The 21,842-nt window shown below is 53.8% G+C and overlaps 1 long non-coding RNA gene across 1 annotated transcript; it reads left to right on the plus strand.

Annotated features, from left to right (window-relative positions):
- The first annotated feature begins 1,812 nt into the window (after nucleotides 1-1,812).
- Nucleotides 1,813-14,328, plus strand: LOC129145715 (uncharacterized). Its single transcript, XR_008551682.1, has 3 exons — nucleotides 1,813-1,955; nucleotides 10,442-10,501; nucleotides 12,862-14,328. It is a non-coding gene; the product is annotated as an uncharacterized LOC129145715 (long non-coding RNA).
- The last annotated feature ends 7,514 nt before the right edge of the window (nucleotides 14,329-21,842 follow it).

Consider the following 21,842-nt stretch of genomic DNA (forward strand, 5'->3'; position numbering starts at 1 on the left):
GTCACATGTGGAAATATCCCCTATTCCTATGGGGTGATCACAAGACTTACATGGAACAGGGGCAGGTGGACACATACTCTAGGTTTGCTCTGGGTGTTGTATCTGTTGTGTGCATCTGGGTAAATAGCACATTAAACAAGATGTCACTGATGGCTGAGAGTCACTGGAAAAGTTGAGGAAATGAGAGCAATTAGAAGAGGTGAGCTGGCCTTCCTGGGTTAAGGGAAGACTCACTGTTGAAACACCTGTGTGCAAGGGTCCTGGATAGTATAAACGTGAAATTTCAGAATGACCAAATGACTCCATTAACTGGGTGAAGAAACACAAGGCCACACTATCATAATCTTCTTTGAGTAAGCACAAATATGTGGCTGTCATTACAAGTATAACCTCTGCCTTTCATGACAATTCAACACCTATATGTGACACACATGATTAACACATGATTTCAATTTTGTCTGGTATCTAAAATTTAAATCATTCATAATATGTTCATTTTATATCTTGACTCTTTCACTCAACAACATGCAGGCAAGGTGACCCACATACTGGATTTAGCTAGAGTCTCTGTATTTTCACTGTTTTATATTCTTCCACCGAATGCAAAGTAACTTCTCCCTTCTGTTCTGCGTCCACAGTATATTATTTCATAAAATTTTTTATCCATGCTGGAATAACACTATATTTGCAATTTTATATTGTTTCTCTTTCATTTAATGTTATAAGTGTTATCCATTGATAACTATTCAGAATGATTGTACCTAATTGCTACATTTATTGTCACATATTTGACTGTTTCCTGGAGTTCTGATGGAGATTGTTTCTTGTATTTGTTAGTACAAGAAAGTGCTGGTTAGCATTTTTACGGCTATACATTTTTATTTGTGTTCACAGAATTTCCTGAGGTCATTTCTCAAAAAAAATACTATTTTTTTAATGCACATGCATATATATAATATTCCAAATTCTAATAGCTGAATCAAAGTTCCCCACAGAAGGGCGATATAAAATTTTTCTAAATGAGCGAGAACCCCTATTTCAGCGGGTTCTTGCCTCCACGTCATTTTGTCTCCGCATCTTGAAGGCTGTGATGTCACACACTCCCGCTTCCTGCCCCCATCTGCACTGGCCTACCGCCTCCACGACTCTCCCCGGCTGCATCTCCCCTTGGAGGGGTTGACCCGCCCCTCGGCCCCAGCTCCATTCCCCCTTGGCCTCCTGTCCCAGGCCTGGGGCCTCCACCCCCCCATTATCCCGCCTGGGCGGCCCTGTCCCCCCACCCCCCAGCCACCAGGCGGCGCGCGCCTTGTACCCGCGCCTGGCTCCCCCGCGAGCCTGTCCTCCCTCGGCCTCGCCCCGCCCCCTGCGTGTTGACGTCACGTCCCTGCGCGCTGATGCGGGAGCGGAAGTGGCAGAGACTCAGGGCCAGGAGCACCCGCCACAGGGAAGCGGTCCGGGGGCCGAGGAGGGAGCGGTCCCGGGGGCAGCGGGCAGGCGGGGAGCATGCAGGCTGGTGGCGGGGCGGGGAGAGGCAGGGAATAATGGGGGGTGGGACGCCCCGTCTCTCCCTGTGGGGGCAGCGGGTTCGGGCCTGTGTGGTCGCGGGTGAACAATCCTCGCGTGTTTTCAGTCACGGGGGCGCGACTTGCTGTGGAGTCGCGTGGAAATTCTACGTTAACGGCGTCTTCGGAGATGCGGGGTGTTCGCCTCCGTTTAGTTGGATTTTCTGAGCTTCAGCGCAGCAGGACAGGCGGGGGCGCCCCGTGAGCACCCGGGGTTCTCCCGCTGGCCGGCCCTGGGCCCGCCCCGACACCCGCCCCTGCAGCCCTGGCCCTGTGCCCGCTCCCGCCTCCCCCGCTGCTGGGGTCTCCTTGGCACTCGCTGCTCCAGACTCGGGTGAAGCTCTTGCCTGCGGGAGCCCAGTTTCTTCAGGAACCACCCGGAGCAAGAGGGAGGTGAGGACAAGTCGCTGCCAGTGGCTGGTGCAGAGCGGGCCAGTCAGGGGACCCGGGGTGGGGCTGTCTGGGGGTGCAGAGCTCTGCGCGGGTCATTTTGGGTCCTGGAGGAACATGGGGGTCAGGTCGTTCCTGAGTGTGACCCCGTGGGTGGCCAGCGCCCCTGACGGAAAGTGCATCCCCCGTCTTTGTTCCCAGAGCCTCCCTGCTGCAATGATGACCCCTGGGGTGTGTTTGCCGGGCTCCTTGCTATGTTCCACTGATTTGTGTGTTTAATTTCTGTAAACTTAGGATATATTTTGGGGAATTATAAGTTTACATGTTGTAATCTTCTCTGGGGCTGACACCGCCTCCACACCCCAGGTCCAGCAGGCAGGAGGGCAGAGTCATGTCCCAGTCTCCTGGGGGCACAAGTTCTGACCCAGAGGGTTGTTGGTGCCTCGGGCTCTGTATTTCTCACAAGGGGTCTGGGATGCTGCCCCTTCTGGTTTGGGGCCCACATGTTAGGGCTGCAGCACTGCTTCCCTGTTGTGCAGCTGACGTGGTACTTCAGAGCCTGGAAGAGGGACCTTGGACCCCTGGACACTGCCTCAGGAGGCAACTTTACACTCTCCCTTGAAGAGAATCCAGGCTTCCCAGAGACTTGAGTGACCAGGAGCCACACAGCCTGCCACATGCTGGCTGCAAGTGTTTGGTTTTCTAAAATGGGTTATTATTAACCGACTCCTTGCAGTGAAAGCAGTGGCTCTCTCTGCATCACTAAAGGACACACCCAACAAACCTTTCAGCAGGGTCAGCTGGGCACTGTCACAAACAGGGAAGGAAACTTTCTAAAATGGGGAGCACCTTTGACACTGAAGGTTTCTTTCCTAAGCTCTTGAGATCTTTTCTCTATAGATGGTGCTAAAAGGATCCCTCCTATTTCAGGGATTGTGTAAACCACAATTACTCGTGGGAACTGGATATTTTAGAGAAAACCCCCTTTATGTGTCTTTTTAAAAGATTTTTTAAAGATATTTATTTATGTAAGCACTGGGGTACAGTCAGAAGTGTGGGAGGGTGAGAGTATTCACCAGAGCCAGAGTGCGAAACAGAACAGGCAGACTGACGAAATAAACTGCTGAGGGGAGCAGCGGGCGTGACAGGAGAGGTCTGTTGCACCATGTGGGACCCTTGCCGGCGGCCAGGGATTAAACTGGCACTGCAGAGGCTGTGGGCATCTTCGCAGTCCAGTGCTCAACTGCTCTCCCACTAGGGGAGGCCCTTTTTTAAGGTTTTTTAAAAATATTTGCATAAAAAAACTGGGGTGCAGGCCAGATGTGTGGGAGGATGAGAGGATTCACCAGAGGCAGAGTAGGGAGCACAACAGGAGGATCTTCTGAGATACACTGCTGAGGGGAGCAGCGGGTGAGACAGGAGAGGTCTACTGCACCTAGTGGGTCAACTCCTGGCTGAGGATTGAACTCAGGCCATCATGGTGACAGCACTGGGATTTAACCCCTAGCCCATCGGCAGGGGGTGGGGGGATAGCTGCACTTTACTTTTAAATGTGTTGCCACTTCCTCTGTTATGCTTGCTTTGGAGAGAAGTTGAATTTCTCTTGAAAGGAGAAAGGAATCGGACTTTATTGAGCATCTGATGGAGATTACCTGACCCTGTGCAACAAGTTCATTGCTTTAGTTCCATGATCTCCATTAATGACGCTATAGAGCTATTATTCCTACACTGTAGTTGTGCACCCTGTGGTCCAAAAGGTATCAGTAACTTCTCTGAGATCAAAAAATAAGCACAAGGACCAGATATTTTTGGACTCCCAAATTTTGTGTTTTGTACTTCACCAAAGGATTTATAATAATGGTAAGTTATAACCCTCTTGTAGGACGGGGGAGGGAAGGAGTTTGCGTCCATCCTCAGAACAGGTCTGTGGGTGCTGGACGTCCTCATCCATAAGGAAGGAGCTTGGGCTAAAACGAGACAGAACAAAACTTTCAGGTATCATTGTAGCATTTGAGGATGCTGTCATTAATATTGAACATGAATTACTTAATATTTTTAGAATGCCCCTCATCCCAAACATGATTGCTAGTCATAAGAGACTGCAGTTAAAAACAGCCCTTTTGGTGGGCCTCTGGTGGTACAGCGGTTGAGCATTGGGCTGCAAAGCTGCCTGCAGCCTTCGTAGCGCTGGTTCGATCCTGGCTGCTGGCGAGGGCCCCACAGGGCGTGCAGACCTCTCCTGCCATGCCCGCTGCTCCCCTCATCAGTGTCCTTCATCAATCTGCCTATTCTGTTCCCCACTCTGGCTCTGGTGAATTCTCTCAACCTCCCACGCTTCTGACTGTACCCAGTGCTTGTAAAAATAAATAAATCTTGAAAAAAAAATAGCCCTTTCGGGCCTCCCCAGTGGCACAGTATGTTGGGAACAATGCTGTGAAACTGTCCACAGCCTCTGATGTGTGGGTTCAATTCTCAGCCGGCCAGGGATATAAGCACATGGCACAGCAGACCTCTCCTATCTCCCTGCTTCTCCCCCCCCCAGCAGTGTATTTTGGTCCATCTGCCTGTTCTGCTCCCCACTCTGTGTCTGGTGAATCTTCTCACCCTGCAGTGCCTCTGCCCTGCACCCCGGCTCTTGTATAAAAATAAATCAATCTTTTAAAGAAGCATTTTCTCTGTTTCTCTAACACAGGAGGCTTAATTGCGGCACCTACCAGAGAAAGTTCCTGGAGATCTATTCTAGATCTGGTGAGGAGGGGATGCCTCTGCAATGCCGCCATTATTTTTCAGGATGAGACTCCCCTTTAAGTGCATTTATTTATGTTATTTTAGGGTCTCCCCTGTCCTTAAAGACCATCTCTTTTATTCTTCTTTTCTTACATCCTTGTTCATTTTTGTCTACTTACTGGTTTCTCCCCCAGGGGTGGTCCCCATAATGCTCCCACCACCATAGCAGCTGTGACCCATCACTACAACCCCTTGTGCTCTTCTCTCCCCCCCTGTTTAGCCCCCTCCCTCCCGCTTCCTGCTGGATCCTCAGCTCTTGGTCAGCCTGCTAGGGTTTTCTTTTTCTTTACATTTTGTTCAGTTCCGCCGTATTTCACATCTGATATTTCTTCTCCTGATTTATTGTGGCCAGCATAATCCCTTCAAGCTCCATTTATATCACCAACAGTGGCATGAATTTGTCTGTTTTCATTGCTGAGTAATATTGCCTTGTGTATCTACACCACACCATTTTGATCCATTCATCTCTTTTGTGGCATTTGAGTTGTTTCCATGTCATGGTTATTGAAAATAGTTCTGCAGTAAACAAAGGAGTTCAGGTTTCCTGGGGTGTTTTTTTGTCCCTTGGGTATATTCCTAGGAGTGGACTCACTGGATAATGTGTAGACCCATTTTCAGTGTTCTGAGGAACCTCCACATAGCCGTCCATAGTGGCTGGACAAGTTTGCCTTCCCACCAGCAGGGTAGGAGGCTCCCTTTTCTCCACTGCTCCTCCAGCATTTGTTGTTTCCAGGTTTATTTTTTTAATGTGGAGCATTCTTACTGGAGTGAGGTGTCATCTCTGCGGTTTTGATTTGCATTTCCTTGATACGAGTGATGCTGAACCTTTTTTCTGTGCCTGTTGGCCATTTGCATTTCTTCTTTGGAGAAGAGTCCTTTAACTTCTGCCCATTTTTTGGACTGGATTGTTTGTTTTTTTGAGTTGTGTAAGCTCTTTGTAGATCTTTGTTATCAGTCCCTCATCTGTCAATGGTTTGCAAATATTTTCTCCCATTCAGCAGGGTATCTCTTTGTTTTGATCATTGTCTCTTGATGTTCTGAAGATTTTTTATGTATATGGAGCTCCAACTTTTATATTCTCCTTTGTTTTCTCTGCCTCTGGAGAAGATTCCTCAAAGACATTCCTGAGGATTGTGTCATGGAGCGTTGGACTGTGTTCCCTTCTGAGTATTCTATGGTTCCAGGTCTCACATGCGAGTCTTTTATCCACTTGAGTTGGTTTGTGTATAGTGTGAGGTAGTGGTCTAGTTCCATTCTTTTTCATGTTGCAATCCAGTTTCCCCAGCACCATTTATGGAAGAGGCAATTATTTTCCCAATGTGTATTCTTTGCTCCTGTGTCATGGGTTAGTTCCTCATTGTAATCTGTGTCTATTTATGTTCCAATAAAGATTTCATTATAACAGCTTTGTAATATTGTTTGATGTCTGGGAGTGTAATACCTCCTTTCTCCCCCACCCCTTTTAGTAAGAACTATCCTACTAGAGGTTTTTGTGATCCCATGTGTATTTGAACCATTTTGGTTCCATTTCATTGAAGAACACCACTGTAATTTGTATTGAAATTGCATTGAATTTGTAAATTGCATACAAATGGGAAGTCCCACCTAGGTTTGTTACGTTTTTCCAATTATGGAACATTCATAAAACAGAGTGTTAATAAAAAAGTAGGTGTTATTTTCTATAATTTCTAAAAAGTTGTTATTTTCTATAAATTCTAAAACAGACAAAGTAGGTCTGTTCTCTAGAGATGTAGAATATTTCAGATTGAACGGCAAAGGCATTTTATAATATAATAGATGACAAGTTACTGATTGTATAATATTAGGCTATTCTTCCACTTTTCCGCTGATGGAACTGTAAGTAAATTGGAAGAGGCCATGGTCACCTCTAGTCCCTGGCTTCCAGGGGGTGCCCTCCCCAGAACGGGACCCTGACCCTCCGTCTAGGTCGTCTGCTGGCGAAGGCCCCGCCACTGGGGCTGTGAGTGCGAGAGCAGTGTGCAGGCGTGCCCCGGGAGGAAGGATTGGTCTTCCGCGAAGGGGAAGTGTTTCCCGTTCCCCCATGGGGGAGGATAATCCGGTACTCCCATGGGTGCAGGGGTGGCCCAAGCCCGGTTGCGGCTGAGGGTCCCCAAACCCCCTCAACAGCGCCCCCAAGCGGCGGCCCTATAAGTGCACCTGAGCGCAGCCAGAGTCGGTGGGCGGGGTCAGGCTCCGGCCAGGGGCAGAGGCCTGGGCTCGTCAACACTGCTGGGCCAGGTGCGGACTCTTCCCCTTTGAGTGGTGCTGGCTTGCCCGGGGCTTTTTTCCGCGAAAGTTGTGTGCATGCAGTTTTGGAAGAGGCCACGGTCACCGCTTGTCCCTGGCTTCCAAGGGGTGCCCTCCCCTGACCGGGACCCCGGCCCTCTGTCTAGGACGTTCCTCGGGCGCACGGCCCCGCCGCTGGGGCTGTGTGTGCCAGAGGAGGGTGCAGGCGTGCCCCGGGAGGAAGGTTTGGGCTTCCGCGAAGGGGAAGAGGGCCCCGTTCCCCCATGGGGGAGGACAATCCCGTACTCCCATGGGTGCAGGGGTGGCCCCAGCCCGGTGTGGTCTGAGGGTCCCCGAACACCCTCACCAGCGCCCCCTAGCGGCGGCGGTAGGAAGTGTACCTGTGCAGAGCCAGAGTCGGGTGGGCGGGGTCAGGCTCGGGCCAGGGTCGGAGCCTGGGGCTCATCAACGCTGCTGGGCCAGGTGCGGACTCTTGCCCTTTGAGTGGTGCTGGTTTGCCTGGGCTTATTTCCGTGCCGGCCTGTGTGCCTGCACTTTTGGAATAGGCCGCGGTCGCCGCTTGCCCCTGGATTCCAGGGGGTGCCCTCGTCTGACCAGGACACTGGCCATACTTCTAGGGCGTTTGCGGGCGCACGGCCCAGCCGCTGGGGCTGTGAGTCCGAGAGGAGGGTGCAGGCGTGCCACGGGAGGAAGGTTTGGGCTTCCGCGAAGGGGAAGAGGGCCCCGTTCCCCCATGGGGGAGGACAATCCTGTACCCCCATGAGAGCAGTGGTGGCCCCAGCTCGGTGGGGGCTGATGTTCCCCAAACTCCCTCCTCAGCACCCCCTAGATGCGGCCCTAGGAAGTGCACCTGTGCGCAGCCAGAGTCGGGTGGGCGGGGTCAGGCTCCGGCCAGGGGCGGAGCCTGGGTCTCATCAGCCCTACTGGTCCAGGTGCGGACTCTTCCCCTTTGAGTGGTGCTGGCTTGCCCGGGGCTTTTATTCGCGCCGGTCTGTGTGCCTGCAGTTTTGGAAGAGGCCGCGGTGGCCGCTTGTCCCTGGCTTCGAGGAGCTGCCCTCCCCTGACCGGGTCACCGGCCCTCCGTCTACGGTGTCTACGGGCGCACGGCTTCGCCGCTGGGGCAGTGGGTACGAGAGGAGGGTGCAGGCGTGCCCTGGGAGGAAGGTTTGGGCTTCCTTGAAGGGGATGAGGGCCCCGTTCCCCCATGGGGGAGGACAATCCCGTACCCCCATGGGTGCAGGGGTGGACCCAGCCCATTAGGGCTGAGGGTCCCCAAACCCCCTCACCAGCGCCTCCTAGCGGCGGCCCTAGGATGTGCACCTGTGCAGAGCCAGAGTTGGGTGGCGGGGTCAGGCTCCGGCCAAGGGCGGGGCCTGGGGCTCATAAGCGCTGCTGGGCCACGTGCGGACTCTTCCCCTTTGAGTGGTGCTGGCTTGCCCGGGGCTTTCCGCGCTGGCCTGTGTGCCTGCAGTTTTGGAAGAGGCCGCGGTTGCCGCTTGTCCCTGGCTTACAGGGGGTGCCCTCCCCTGAGAGGGTCCTCGGCCCTCCATCTAGGGCATCTGCGGGCTCACGGCCCCGCCGCTTGGACTGTGAGTGGGAGAGGAGGGTACAGGCGTGCCCCGGGAGGAAGGTTTGGGCTTCCGCTATGGGAAAGAGGGCCCCGTTCCCCCATGGGGGAGGACAGTCCCATTCCCCCATGCGTGCAAAGGTGGCCCCAGCCCCGTGGGATCTGAGGGTCCCCGAACCCCATCACCAGCGCCCACTAGCGGCGGCCCTAGGAAGTGCACCTTTGCGCAGCCAGAGTCAGGTGGGCGGGGTCAGTCTCCAGCCAGGGGCGGAGCCTGGGGTTCATCAGTGCTGCTGGGCCAGGTGAGGACTCTTCCCCCTTTGAGAGGTGCTGGGTAGCCCGGGGCATTCCGCGCCGGACTGTGTGCCTGACATTTTGGAAGAGGCCGCGGTCACCGCTTGTGCCTGGCTTACAGGGGGTGCCTTCCCCTGAGAGGGACCTCGGCCCTCCATCTAGGGCGTCTGTGGGTGCAAGATCCCTCCGCTGGGGCTGTGAGTTCAAGAGGAGGATGCAGGCGTGTCCCGGGTTGAAGTTTTGGGCTTCCGTGAAAGGGAAGAGCGCCCCGTTCCACCATGGGGGAGGACAATCGACTACCCCCTGTGTGCTGAGGTGGCCGCAGCCCGGTGGGGGCTGAGGCTCCCCATACCCCCTCACCAGCGCCCCCTAGCGACCGCCCTCGGAAGTGCACCTGTGCCCTGGCAGAGTCATGTGGACGGGGTCAGGCTATGGTCAGGGGCGGAGCCTGGGGCTCATCAGTGCTTTGGCGGCTCCTGCTCCCACAGAGAGCAAAATTTCCATTGCCACAATTTATCGTTAATATAAGAGTGTCTGTACTATGAAAGTACATAAGTCCCTCTTCCCCTGTGTGCTGGACTGGACAGTCAATGACGGGTAAGATCAGAAAAGATTTCTGACGACCTAAGAGAGGCGCAGTCCCCAAGGGGATTTTATCGGTTCCCACCTTTTACTTATGGAAAATAACTGATGGAAAACAAGTCTGGGAAATTTTGATACACAACCAAGGCATGTTGTTAATCATTAATAGTCTAGGTCTTGTACTGAAAAAATTCAATTATGGTGAGAAAAACTGGTTCTATGACTTCTAGCAAATGTGTAACCAAGTAGAATTATAGGAATAATAAATAGTACTAAAAATAAAAATATAATGTTAAAGATATGACAAAAATGTATAATCATAGTAAAAAATCATAATGTTAAAATAAGCCTCCACTGGGGGTTTTACGATATGTTCTTGATTCCTTGATAAATAATAGACAATATGTTATGTTATTCATGTTTCACTGCATTTACGATAAATGTGACATATGATTAACCACATACTGTAAAAAACATATTGAAGTAATGACTTTGGAAATGTATAAAAAGAAAAGGCTGATTCCAATAAAGCGCACTGAGATCTTCACTCTTCCTTGAGTTTGTCTGTGTCATTTATTTCATCCCTCGCCCTAATTCCTTCGACCACCTTCTGCTCGTTCTCACTCAACCCCTGGGATTTTCTCAATCTCCCGCCGCCGCTGGGCTGGTCCGCGTTAGGTGGCGCCCAACGTGGGGCTCGAGTCCCAAACAGTGGAGCTCAGTGAAGCTGGAAGAATCGACTTTCTCTGCTTTGTGAGACTGTGTGTATGTTTGTGTGAGTAATTGTGTTTGAATTCCAAGGCTCTTTTGAGCCGTGGAGCCTGTGTGGGCTCGTACCTGCAGTTCTGCGAAAGCTGTAAGGTTTAGTGGGGTCTCCTTGTGGTATCCAAGACCGGGGCTTGTACGGTCACCCCTATACCAAGGCTTTCTAATACTCCGCGAGGAGTACGGTTAGCCGAGCTTCGCTGAGTGTTTTTGTTTTGCTTTCTAGGCGAAAAACTCTCTAGTTATTTCCTTAAGAAGACGACGAGTTTGGAAGAACGAGCTTGAGGTAAGCTATCTCTCCACTTTTTTTTTTTTTTTCTAAAAAAATTTTGTCGAAGGATAGGGAATCTATCGGGGCGCCGCGGGCCCGCTGGTAAAGGCTGACCAGTTAAAGAGGACGAGTAATCTATAAATATGGGACATTCTTACTCTAGAGATAGAGGACTTTTCCTTTCAGTTTTAAGTCACATGTTAAAGATTCGAGGGATGGACATAAGTAACAGGTCCCTCAGTGAATTTTATGAGTTTATTTTAAGAATCTGCCCCTGGTTTCCTGAAGAGGGCAATTTGTCTTTGACAAATTGGAAACGTGTAGGAAAGGAAATCAGGAGATTTTATAACCAAAACGGCCCTACACAGGTGCCCGTTCAAGCCTTTACTTTGTGGATACAAATTAGAGATTTATTAGATGGTTCTACGGAAGCAGATCTATGGAAAGGAGAAATCTCAGAAGAAAGTAGTGATCAGGAAGCTTTTCCTTTTGCCAATAAATCTAAAACATATTTGGGTGCTGTGTTCCCTACTGCACCTATTGCAGAAGGAAAACTTGTAGATTGTCACCCTGGAGATCCTGAATATGCAGAAGTTATGGGTGATGAGGATGATAGTGACTTTGAAGAAACATTTGCTGATCTTTGTAGGACAACAGAACCAAAACAAAACCCCGTGCCACAGAATACTCTTATGGCACCAAATTATTTTAGCAAGAAAAAACAATTTAAATGCTCTAAACCAAAGAGGCTGCACGCCCCTCCTCCAGGAACAGAAAGTGGCATAAGGATGGACATAAATTAAAATAAATAGAAGAGAATCCAATTAAAAAAAAAACTCTCAGAGGGGCGAGCCATCAGCCCCATAAATGAAGGAGGGTATACTCTGGCGCAAATAAGCTCTAAAGAAACACCTGCGCCTGCTACGAATGTAGCCGTACATGATTTGCCAAGAGCCACTCCTGGAAGTGCAGGATTAGATCTTGCAGCCATGGCTGATGTTATCATGTCAGCCACGGATGGAGTTCATTTAGTTGACACTTACTTAAAGGGACCGCTTCCACAAGGAACTGTCGGACTTATAATTGGCCGTAATTCAAATTATAAAAATAATTTTGAAGTTCTACCTAGAATAATTGACTCAAGTTTTGAAGGGAAAATTAAAGTCATGGTTCGACCTTTGAAAGAAACAATACAAATTCACAAAGATCAATGTATTGCACAAATTCTTGTGTTGTCTTATGTTAAATTGCCTAATCCAATTTTAAAAGAAAAAAGAGGTGATGATGGCTTTGGATCCACGGATGTAATTGCATGGACCCAGAGCATTACAAAAGAACGACCATTGAAAAAATTAATTGTTAATGGACATCCAATCATGGGATTGCTAGACACAGGAGTAGATAGATCATGTATAGCAGGGAAAGACTGGCCTGCTGCGTGGCCAGTTTTAAATTCCTCCTCCACGTTGATTGGATTGGGTATGGCCAATAATTAAGCTCTCAAAAAAATTTAAATAATAATACAAACATATTTGAGCTAAATTCAAACCTCAAATTTTAATAAAAGCCTAAAAACAGGCAAACTCTAAAAATTTCCCTCATCTCCTGTTATCAAAATAACAGGGTTCCTTTTGTTTTAATATATACTTGCTCTCAGTATAACAAAACATTGACAACCTAAAGCCAAAAAATCACTTCTTAAAAATATGAACTCAAAAAATATTCTCTTATCTAAAAAAGTTAGTAAAACTGCCTGACTGTTGTGGTCTTGAGCCCAAGGTCTTTGGTAATAATTAAAATTCTCTGCACAGTTTTTTTTTGCTTTTAACTCATTAAAAAACCTCAGTGGCATCACAAAAATTAATAAAATAACTATCTCTTAAATATATATATATATGGCCAAAATTTTAAATATATATCAAGAGATCTCTGTATCTGTTTGTCTGTCTTTGTGTTTTGTTTTGTTTTGTTTAGTGTTGTTTTATTTTGTTTTGTTTTTTCTCTCTGGAGGATTAATTATAAATGGCACGTATATAAATTTTCATAAAAACAAATCTTATAATTACAATCATTTTTGGTAAACAAAAACTTATTCAAATTTTATGCTATAATTTAAAGCATATATGCCTTAAAGTTATGTTAAGTATTAATAATTTACTTTGTTTAATGTGTTTAATTCAAAAGTCTGGTATAAATGGTACTTTTGTCTTTCCTATTAAGTCACTGTATGTAAAATAGGTACAAAGCTCTAAATTTTTGTTTTTTTTTATTAATTTGTCTACTACTTGTTTAATAATGCTAATTCACCCATCTGGTCCCTGCTAAATTAAACCAACACCTTGGTTCCTCCTCTTGACTGACTGAAACCTGAAAAGTCACAGATAACCTACTCCTTCACCACTTCCAATGGGACTCGTGCTTACTTGAACTTTTTCGTCTTTTTGCTACTGTGAATACTATCAAACTTTTTAGCACCAGACAACATATCTACGCCATATGAAATTTCAATCTTCGTGCCTGCATTGGATACCCCTATACATTGTTTTTTGGATCTGCCAACACAATAAACATTTCCCGCCACGGGAATTCCTATTCTGTCACCTGTTCTAAATGCGTGTTGTCTAATTGCCTAACTCCTAATATTGTTCATAATTTTTCTACTATGTTTATGTTAAAAAAAAACCTTCTTATGTTATATTACCTGTTGATTTACAAGATACCCCATAATTTGACAATATTGCTTTACAAGTTATTCAGGAATTCAATGCCTTAATTTGTTCTAAACATTTTGTTGCTACGCTTATTTTAGGTATTACTGCCTTAATTGCTATTGTGACTTCTCTTACAGTTTCGTCTGTTGCCCTGGTTCAGGAAACACATACTGCTCATTTTGTTAATAATCTCACAAAAAATGTTACTTTGGCTTTAGCTCTGCAACATGACATTGATCAAAATCTAAAACACAAACTAACTGCTTTGGAGGAGACAGCACTTGGTACAAAAGTCCAACAAATTAAATGACTTCTCTCTACTCGGTGCCATGCTCAATTCAGGTTTATTTGTGTTACGCCCAAACTTTATAATTCTTCCTATAATTGGGCTTTTATTAAAAATCATTTACTTGGCATTTGGCGTAAAAGTGACACCAGTCATAATTTGTCTTCTCTCCAGGCTGAAATCTCAGCAATGAGTCAAGCTCATTTGTCCAAACCAGCTTTGTCAGATTTTGCATCTACGTTTTCTGAGTCCTTACGTTCTTTGGCACCCTCTAATTGGTTACACTTTCTTATTTCATTTGGTGTAATCATGCTCATTGTCTTGATTTGTTGTCTCATGGTCCCTATATTCTTAAAAATACTCAGCAAATCTATTAAAACTTTACGAAGTGATGTGCATCAAATACAACTTAAATTTAAAAATAAAGGGGGAACTGTGGCGGCTCCTGCTCCCCCAAGAGCAAAGTTACCATTGCCACAATTTATCGTTAATATAAGAGTGGCTGTACTATGAAAGTACATAAGTCTCTCTTCCCCTGTGTGCTGGACAGGACAGTCAATGACGGGTAAGATCAGAAAAGATTTCTGACGACCTAAGACAGGCGCAGTCCCCAAGGGGATTTTAATGGTTCCCACCTTTTACTTATGGAAAATAACTGATGGAAAACAAGTCTGGGAAATGTTGAGACACAACCAAGGCATGTTGTTAATCATTAATAATCTAGGTCTTGTACTGAAGAAATTCAATTATGGTGAGAGAAACTGGTTCTATGACTTCTAGCAAATGTGTAACCAAGTAGAACTATAGGAATAATAAATAGTACTAAAAAAAATAAAAACATCATGTTAAAGATATGACAAAAATGTATAATCATAGTAAAAAATCATAATGTTAAAAAAAGCCTCCACTGGGGGTGTTACGATAAGTTCTTGATTCCTTGATAAATAATAGACAATATGTTATGTTATTCATGTTTCACTGCATTTACGATAAATCTGACGTATGATTAACCACATACTGTAAAAAATATATTGAGGTAATGACTTTGGAAATGTACAAAAAGAAAAGGCTGATTCCAATTAAGCGCACTAAGATTTTCACTCTCCCTTGAGTGTGTCTGTGTGTCATTTATTTCGTCCCTCGCCCTAATTCCTTCGACCACCATCTGCTAGTTCTCACTCAACCCCTGAGATTGCCTCAATCTCCCGCCGAGGCTGGGCTGGTCCGCGGCAAGCGCTGCTGGGCCAGGTGAGGACTCTTCCCCTTTGAGTGGTGCTGGCTAGCCCAGGGCATTCTGCACCAGCCTATGTGCCTGCAGTTTTGGAAGAGGCCGCGGGCGCCGCTTGTCCCTGGTATACAGGGGGTGCCCTCCCCTAACAGGGACTCCGGCACTCCGTCTAGGGCGTCAGAGGGCGCAGAGCCCGCCGCTGGGGATGTGGGTGGGAGAGGAGGGTGCAGGCGAGACCCAGGAGGAAGGTTTGGGCTTCCGCGAAGGGGAAGAGGGCCCCATTCACCCATGCGGGAGGACAATCCCATACCCTCATGGGTGCAGAAGTGGCCCCAACCCGGTGGGGGCTGAGGGTCCCCGAACCCCTTCACCAGAGCCCCATTGCAGCGACCCTAAGATGTGCAACAGTGCACAGGCAGAGTCGGGTGGGCTGGTTCAGGCTCCGGCCATGGGCGGAGCCTGGGGCATATCAGCGCTGCTGAGCCAGGTGCAGACTCTTCCCCTATGAGTGGTGCTGGCTTGCCCGGAGCTTTCCGCGCTGGCCTGTGTGCCTGCAGTTTTGGAAGAGGCCGCGGTCGCCACTTGTCCCTGGCTTACAGGGGGTGCCCTCCCCTGACAGGGACCCCGACACTCCGTCTAGGACGTCTGCGGGCGCCCGGCCCCACCGCTGGGGCTGTGAGAGAGAGAAGAGTGTGCAGGCGTGGCCCGGGGGGAAGATTTGGGCTTCCCCGAGGGGAAGAGAGCTCTGTTCCGCCATGGGGGAAGAAAATCCCGTACCCCCATGGGTGCAGAGGTGGCCCCAGCCCTGTGGGGGCGGAGGGTCCCAGAAAACCCTCTCCATTGCCCCCTAGCGGCGGCCCTAGGAAGTGCAACAGTGCGAAGGCAGCGTTGGGTGGGCGGGGTTAGGCTCCAGTGAGGGTTGGAGCCTGGGGCACATTAGCGCTGCTGGCCCAGGTGCGGACTCTTCCCCTTTGAGTGGTGCTGTCTTCCCCAGGGCGTTCCCCGCTGGCCTGTGTGCTGGCAGTTTTGGAAGTGGCCGCGGTCGCCGCTTGTCCCTGGCTTCCACGGGGTGCCCTCCCCTGACCGGGACCCCGGCCCTATGTCTAGGGCTTCTGCAGGCGCACGGCCCCGCCGGTAGGCCTGTGAGTGAGAGAGGAGGGTGCAGGCGTGCCCCGGGAGGAAGGTTTGGTCTTCCGCGAAGGGGAAGAGGGCCCCTTTCACCCATGGGGGAGGACAATCCCGTACCCCCATGGGTGCAGTGTTGGCCCCAGCCCGGTGGGGCTGAGGGTCCCCGAACCCCCTCACCAGCGCGCCGTAGCGGCGGCCCTAGGAAGTGCACATGTGCGCAGCCAGAATCGGGTGGGCGGGGTCAGGCTCCGTCCAGGGGCGGAGCCTGGGGCTCAGCAGCGCTGCTGGGCCAGGACAGATTCTTCCCCTTTGAGTGGTGCTGGCTTGCTCGGGGCTTTTATCCGCGCCGGCCTGTGTGACTGCAGTTTTGGAAGAGGCCGCGGTCGCCGCTTGTCCCTGGCTTCCAGGGGGTGCCCTCCCCTGACCGGGACCCCAGCCCTCCGTCTAGGGCGATGCGTGCAAACGGCCCCGCCGCTGGGGCTTTGAGTGCGAGAGGAGGCTGCAGGCGTGCCCCGGGAGGAAGGTTTGGGCTTCCGTGTAGGGGAAGAGGGCCCCGTTCCCCCATGGGGGAGGACAATCCCGTAACCCAAGGGTGCAAGGGTGGCCCCAGCCCGTTGGGGGCTGAGGGTCCCCGAACACCCTCACCAGCGCCCCCTAGTGGCGGCCCTAGGAAGTGCACCTGTGCGCAGCCAGGGTCGGGTGGGCGTGGTCAGACTTCGGCCAGGGCCGGAGCCTGGGGCTCATCAAGCGCTGCTGGCCAGGTGCGGACTATACCCCTTTTAATGGTGCTGGCTTGCCCGGGACTTTTTACCACGCCGGCCTGTGTGCCTGCAGTTTTCGAAGAGGTCTCGGTCGCCGCTTGTCCCTGGCTTCCAGGGGGTGCCCTCCCCTGACCAGGACACCAGCCCTCCGTCTAGGGCGTCTGCAGGCGCACGGCCCCGCAGCTGGGGCTTTGAGTGCGAGAGGAGGATGCAGGCGTGCCTCGGGAGGAAGGTTTGGGCTTCCGGTTAGGGGAAGAGGGCCCCGTACCCCAATGGGGGAGGACCATCCCGTAACCCCATGGGTGCAGGGGTGACCCAGCCCGGTGGGGGCTGAGGGTCCCCGAACCCCCCTCGCCTGCGCCCCCTAGCGGAGGCCCTAGGAATTGAACCTGTGCTCAGCCAGAGTCGGGTGGGCGGGGTCAGGCTCCGGCCAGGGGTGGAGCCTGGGGCTCATCAGCGCTGCTGGGCCAGGTGCGGACTCGTCCCCTTTGAGTGGTGCTGGCTTGCCCATGACTTTTTTCCGCGCCGGCCTGTGTGCCTGCTGTTTTTGATGAGGCTGCGGTCGCAGCCTGTCCCTGGCTTCCAGTGGGTGCCCTCCCTTGACAGGGACCCCGGCCCTACGTCTAGGGCGTCTGCGGGCGCACGGCCCCGCCGCTGGGGCTGTGAGTGCGAGAGGAAGGTTCAGGCGTGCCCCGGGAGGAAGGTTTGGGCTTCCGCGAAGGGCAGTGGTTCCTGTTCCCCCAAGGGGGAGGACAATCCCGGACTCCCATGGGTGCTGGGTTGGCCCCAGCCCGGTGGGGGCTGATGGTCCCCGAACCCCCTCCCCAGCGCCCCCTAGCGGTGGCCCTAGGAAGTGAACCTGTGCGCAGCCTGAGTCGGGTGGGCAGGGTCAGGCTCCGGCCAGGGGCGGAACCTGGGGCTCATCAGCGCTGCTGGGCCAGGTGTGGACTCTTCCCCTTTGAGTGGTGCTGGCTTGCCCTGGGCTTTTTTACGCGCCCGCCTTTGTGCCTGCAGTTTTGGGAGATGCCGCGGTCGCCGCTTGTCCCTGGCTTCCAGGGGGTGCCCTCCCCTGACCGGGACCCCGGCCCTCCGTCTAGGGCATCTGCGGGTGCACGGCCCCGCCGCTGGGGCTTTGAGTGCGAGAGGAGGGTGAAAGCATGCCCCGGGAGGAAGATTTGGGCTTCCGTGTAGGGGAAGAGGGCCCCGTTCCCCCATGGGGGAGGACAATGCCGAAACTCAAGGTTGCAGGGGTGGCCCCAGCCCGTTGGGGGCTGAGGGTCTCCGAACACCCTCACCATCGCCCCCTAGCCGCGGCCCTACGAAGTGCACATGTGCGCAGCCAGGGTCGGGTGGGCGTGGTCAGACTATACCCATTTGAGTGGTGCAGGCATGCCCGGGGCTTTCCAGGCAGGCCTGTGTGCCTGCAGTTTTGGAAGAGGCCGCGGTCGCCGCTTTTTCCTGGCTTCCAGGGGGTGCCCTCCCTTGACCGGGACCCTGGCCCTCCGTCTAGGGTGTCTGTGTGTGCAAGGCCCCGCCGCTGGGGCTGTGAGTGCGAGAGGAGGGTGCAGGCGTGCACCGGGAGGAAGGTTTGGGCTTCCCTGAAGGGGAGAGGGCCCCGTTCCTCCATGGGGGAGGAGGATCCCGTATCCCCATGGGTGCAGTGGTGGCCCCAGCCCGTTGGGGGCTGAGGGTCCCCGAACCCCCTCACCAGCGCTCCCTAGCGGCCGCCCTAGGAAGTGCCCCTGTGCGCAGCCAGAGTCCGGTGGGCGGTGTCAGGCTCCGGCCAGGGGCGGACACTGGGGCTCATCAGCGCTGCTGGACAGGTGCGGACTCTTCCCCTTTGACTGGTGCTGGCTTGCCCCGGGCTCTTTTCCGCGCCGGCCTTGTGCCTGCAGTTTTGGAAGACGCCGCGGTCGCCGATTTTACCTGGCTTCCAGGAGGTGCCCGCCCTGAAAGGACCCCGGCCCTCTGTCAAGGGCGTCTGCGGGCGCTCGGCCCCGACGCTGGGGCTGTGAGTGCGAAAGGAGGGTGCAGGCGTGCACCGGGAGGAATGTTTGGGCTTCTGCAAAGGGGAAGAGATCCCCGTTACACAATGGGGGAGGACAATCCAGTACCCCCATGGGTGCAGTGTTGGCTCCAGCCCGGTGGGGGCTGAGGGTCCCCGAACCCCCTCACCAGCGCCCCCTAGCGGGGGCCATAGGAACTGCACCTGTGATCAGCCAGAATGGGGTGGGCGGGGTCAGGCTCTGGCAAGGGGCGGAGCCTGGGTCTCATCACCGCTGCTGGGCCAGGTGCGAACTCCTGCCCTTTGAGTGATGCTGGCTTGCCCGGGGCTTTTTTCCGTGCCGGCCTGTGTGCCTGAAGTTTTGGAAGAGGCCGTGGTCGCCGCTTGTCCCTGGCTTCCAGGGGGTCCCCTCCCTTGACAGGAACACCGGCCCTCTATCTAGGGCGTCTGCGGGCGCACGGCCCCGCCGCTGGGACTGTGTGTGCGTGAGGAGGGTGCAGGCGTGCCCCGGGAGGATGGTTTGGGCTTCCGCGATGGGGATGAGGGCCCCGTTCCCCTATAGGGGAGGACAATCCAGTACCCCCATGGGTGCAGTGGTGGCCCCAGCCCGGTGGGGGCTAAGGGTCCCCGAACCCCCTCACCAGCGCATCCTAGCGGCGGCCCTAGGAAGTGCACTTGTGCGCAGCCAGATTCTGGTGGGCGGGGTCAGGCTCCGGCCAGGGGCGGAGCCTGGGTCTCATCAAGCGCTGCTGGGCAAGGTGCGGACTCTTCCCCTTTGAGTGGTGCTGACTTGACCGGGGCTTTTTTCCGCGCTGGCCTGTTTGCCTGCTTGTCCCTGGCTTCCAGGGGGTGCCCTCCGCTGACCGGGACCCCGGCCCTCCATCTAGGGCGTCTGCGGGCGCACGGCCCCGCCGCTGGGGCTGTGAGTGCGCGAGGAGGGTTCAGGCGTGCCCCGGGAGGAAGGTTTGGGCTTCCGTGAAGGGGATGAAGGCCTCGTTCCCCTATGGGGGAGGACAATCCCGTACCCCCATATGTGCAGGGTGGCCCCAGCCTGGTGGGGGCTGAGGGTCCCCGAACCCCCTCACCATCGCCCTCTAACGGTGGCCCTACGAAGTGCACCTGTGCGCACCCAGATTCGGGTGTGTGGGGTCAGGCTCTGGCCTGCGGCGGAGCCTGGTGCTCATCAGCGCTTCTGGGCCACCGTTCACCCATGGGGGAGGACAATCCCGTACCCCCATGGGTGCAGGTGTGGCCCCAGCCAGGTGGGGAATGAGGGTCCCCGAACCTACTCACCAGTGCCCCCTAGCGGAGGCCCAAAGACGTGCACCTCTGCGCAGCCAGTGTCGGGTGTGCGGGGTCAGACTCCGCCCAGGGGCAGAGCCTGGGACTCATCAGCGCTGCTGGGCCAGATGCGGACTCTTCCCCTTTGAGTGGTACTCGCTTGCCTGGGGCTTTTTTCTGCGACGGCCTGTGTGCCTGCAGTTTTGGAAGAGGCCGCAGTCTCCGCTTCTGCCTGGCTTCCAGGGGGTGCCCACCACTGACCGGGACCCCGGCCCTATGTCTAGGGATTCTGCGGGCGCACGGCCCCGCCGCTGGGGCTGTCAGTGCAAGAGGAGGTTTTCGGCTTGCCCCGGGAGGAAGGTTTGGGCTTCCGCGAAGGGGAAGAGTGCCCCATTCCCTGATGGGGGAGGACAATCCCCAACCCCCGTGGGTGCAGTTGTGGCCCCAGCCCGCTGGGGGCTGAGGGTCCCCTAATCCCCTCACCAGCGCACCCTAGTGGCGGCCCAAGGAAGGACACCTGTGCGCTGCCAGAGTCGGGTGGTGGGGTCAGGCTCCGGCCAGGGGCAGAGCCTGGGGCTCATGAGCGCTGCTGGGCCAGGTGCGGACTCTCCACTTTCAGTGGTGCTAGCTTGCCCGGGGCTTTTTTCCTTGCCGGCCTGTGTGCCTGCAGTTTTGGACGAGTCCCTGGTCGCCGCTTATCCCTGGCTTCCAGGGGGTGCCCTCCCCTTAGCGGGACCCCGGCCCTCCATCTAGGGCGTCTGCGGGCGCACGGCCTCGCCGCTGGGGCTGTGAGTGCAAGAGGAGGGTGCAGGCGTGCCAGGGGAAGAAGGTTTGGGCCTCCGCGAAAGGAAAGAGGTCCACGTTCCCCCATGGGGGAAGAAAATCCCGTAACCCCATGGGTGCAGGGGTTGCCCCAGGCCGGGGGGGGCGCTGAGGGTCCCCGAACGCCCTCACGAGCGCCCCCTAGCGGCGGCCCTAGGAAGTGCACCTTTGCGCAGCCAGAGTCGGGTGGGCGGGATCAGGCTCCGCCAGGGGCGGATCATGGGTCTCATCAGCGCTGCTGGTCCAGGTGCGGACTCTTCCCCTTTGAGTGGTGCTGTCTTGCCTGGGGCTTTTTCCACGCCGGCCTGTGTGCCTGCAGTTTTGGAAGAGGCCGCGATCGCCGCTTGTCCCTGGCTTCCAGGGAGTGCCCTCCCCTGAACAGGACCCGGGCAGTCCGTCTAGGGCATCTGCGGTCGCACGGCCCCGCCGCTGGTGCTCTGAGTGCTAGAGGAGGGTGCAGGCATTCCCCCAAGGAACGCTTGGGCTTCCGCGTAGGGAAAGAGGGTCCCGTTCCCCCATGGGGGAGGATAATCCCATACCCCCATGGGTGCAGGGGTGGCCCCAGCCCGGTGGTGACTGAGGGACCCCGAACCCCATCACCAGCGCCCCCTAGCGGTGGCCCAAGGAAGTGCACCTCTGCTCAGCCATACTCGGGTGGGAGTGGTAAGGCTCCGGCCAGGGGCGGAGTCTGGGGATCATCAGCGCTGCTGGGCCAGGTGCGGACTCGTCCCCTTTGAGTGGTGCTGGCTTGCCCCGGGCTCTTTTCCGCGCCGGCCTGTGTGCCTGCAGTTTTGGAAGAGGCCCCGGTCGCCGATTGTCCCTGGCTTCCAGGGGGTGCCCTCATCTGACCGGGACCGGGACCCTCCATCTAGGGCGTCTGTGGGCGCACGTCCCCACCGCTGGGGCTGTGAGTGTGAGAGGAGGGTTCTGGCGTGCCCCAGGAGGAATGTTTGGGCTTCCGCGAAGGGGAAGAGGGCCCCGTTACCCCATTGGGGAGGAAAATCCTGTACACCCATGGGTGCAGGGGTGGCCCCAGACCGGTGGGGGCTGAGGGTCCCCCAAACCCCTCACCAGCGCCCCCAAGCGGCGGCCCTAGGAAGTGCACCTTTGCGCAGCCAGAGTCGGGTGGGCGGG

The sequence above is a fragment of the Talpa occidentalis genome, unplaced genomic scaffold (assembly GCF_014898055.3).
Source record: "Talpa occidentalis isolate TD23 unplaced genomic scaffold, MPIMG_talOcc4v2.1 talOcc4.14, whole genome shotgun sequence".
Classification (NCBI taxonomy): domain Eukaryota; kingdom Metazoa; phylum Chordata; class Mammalia; order Eulipotyphla; family Talpidae; genus Talpa; species Talpa occidentalis.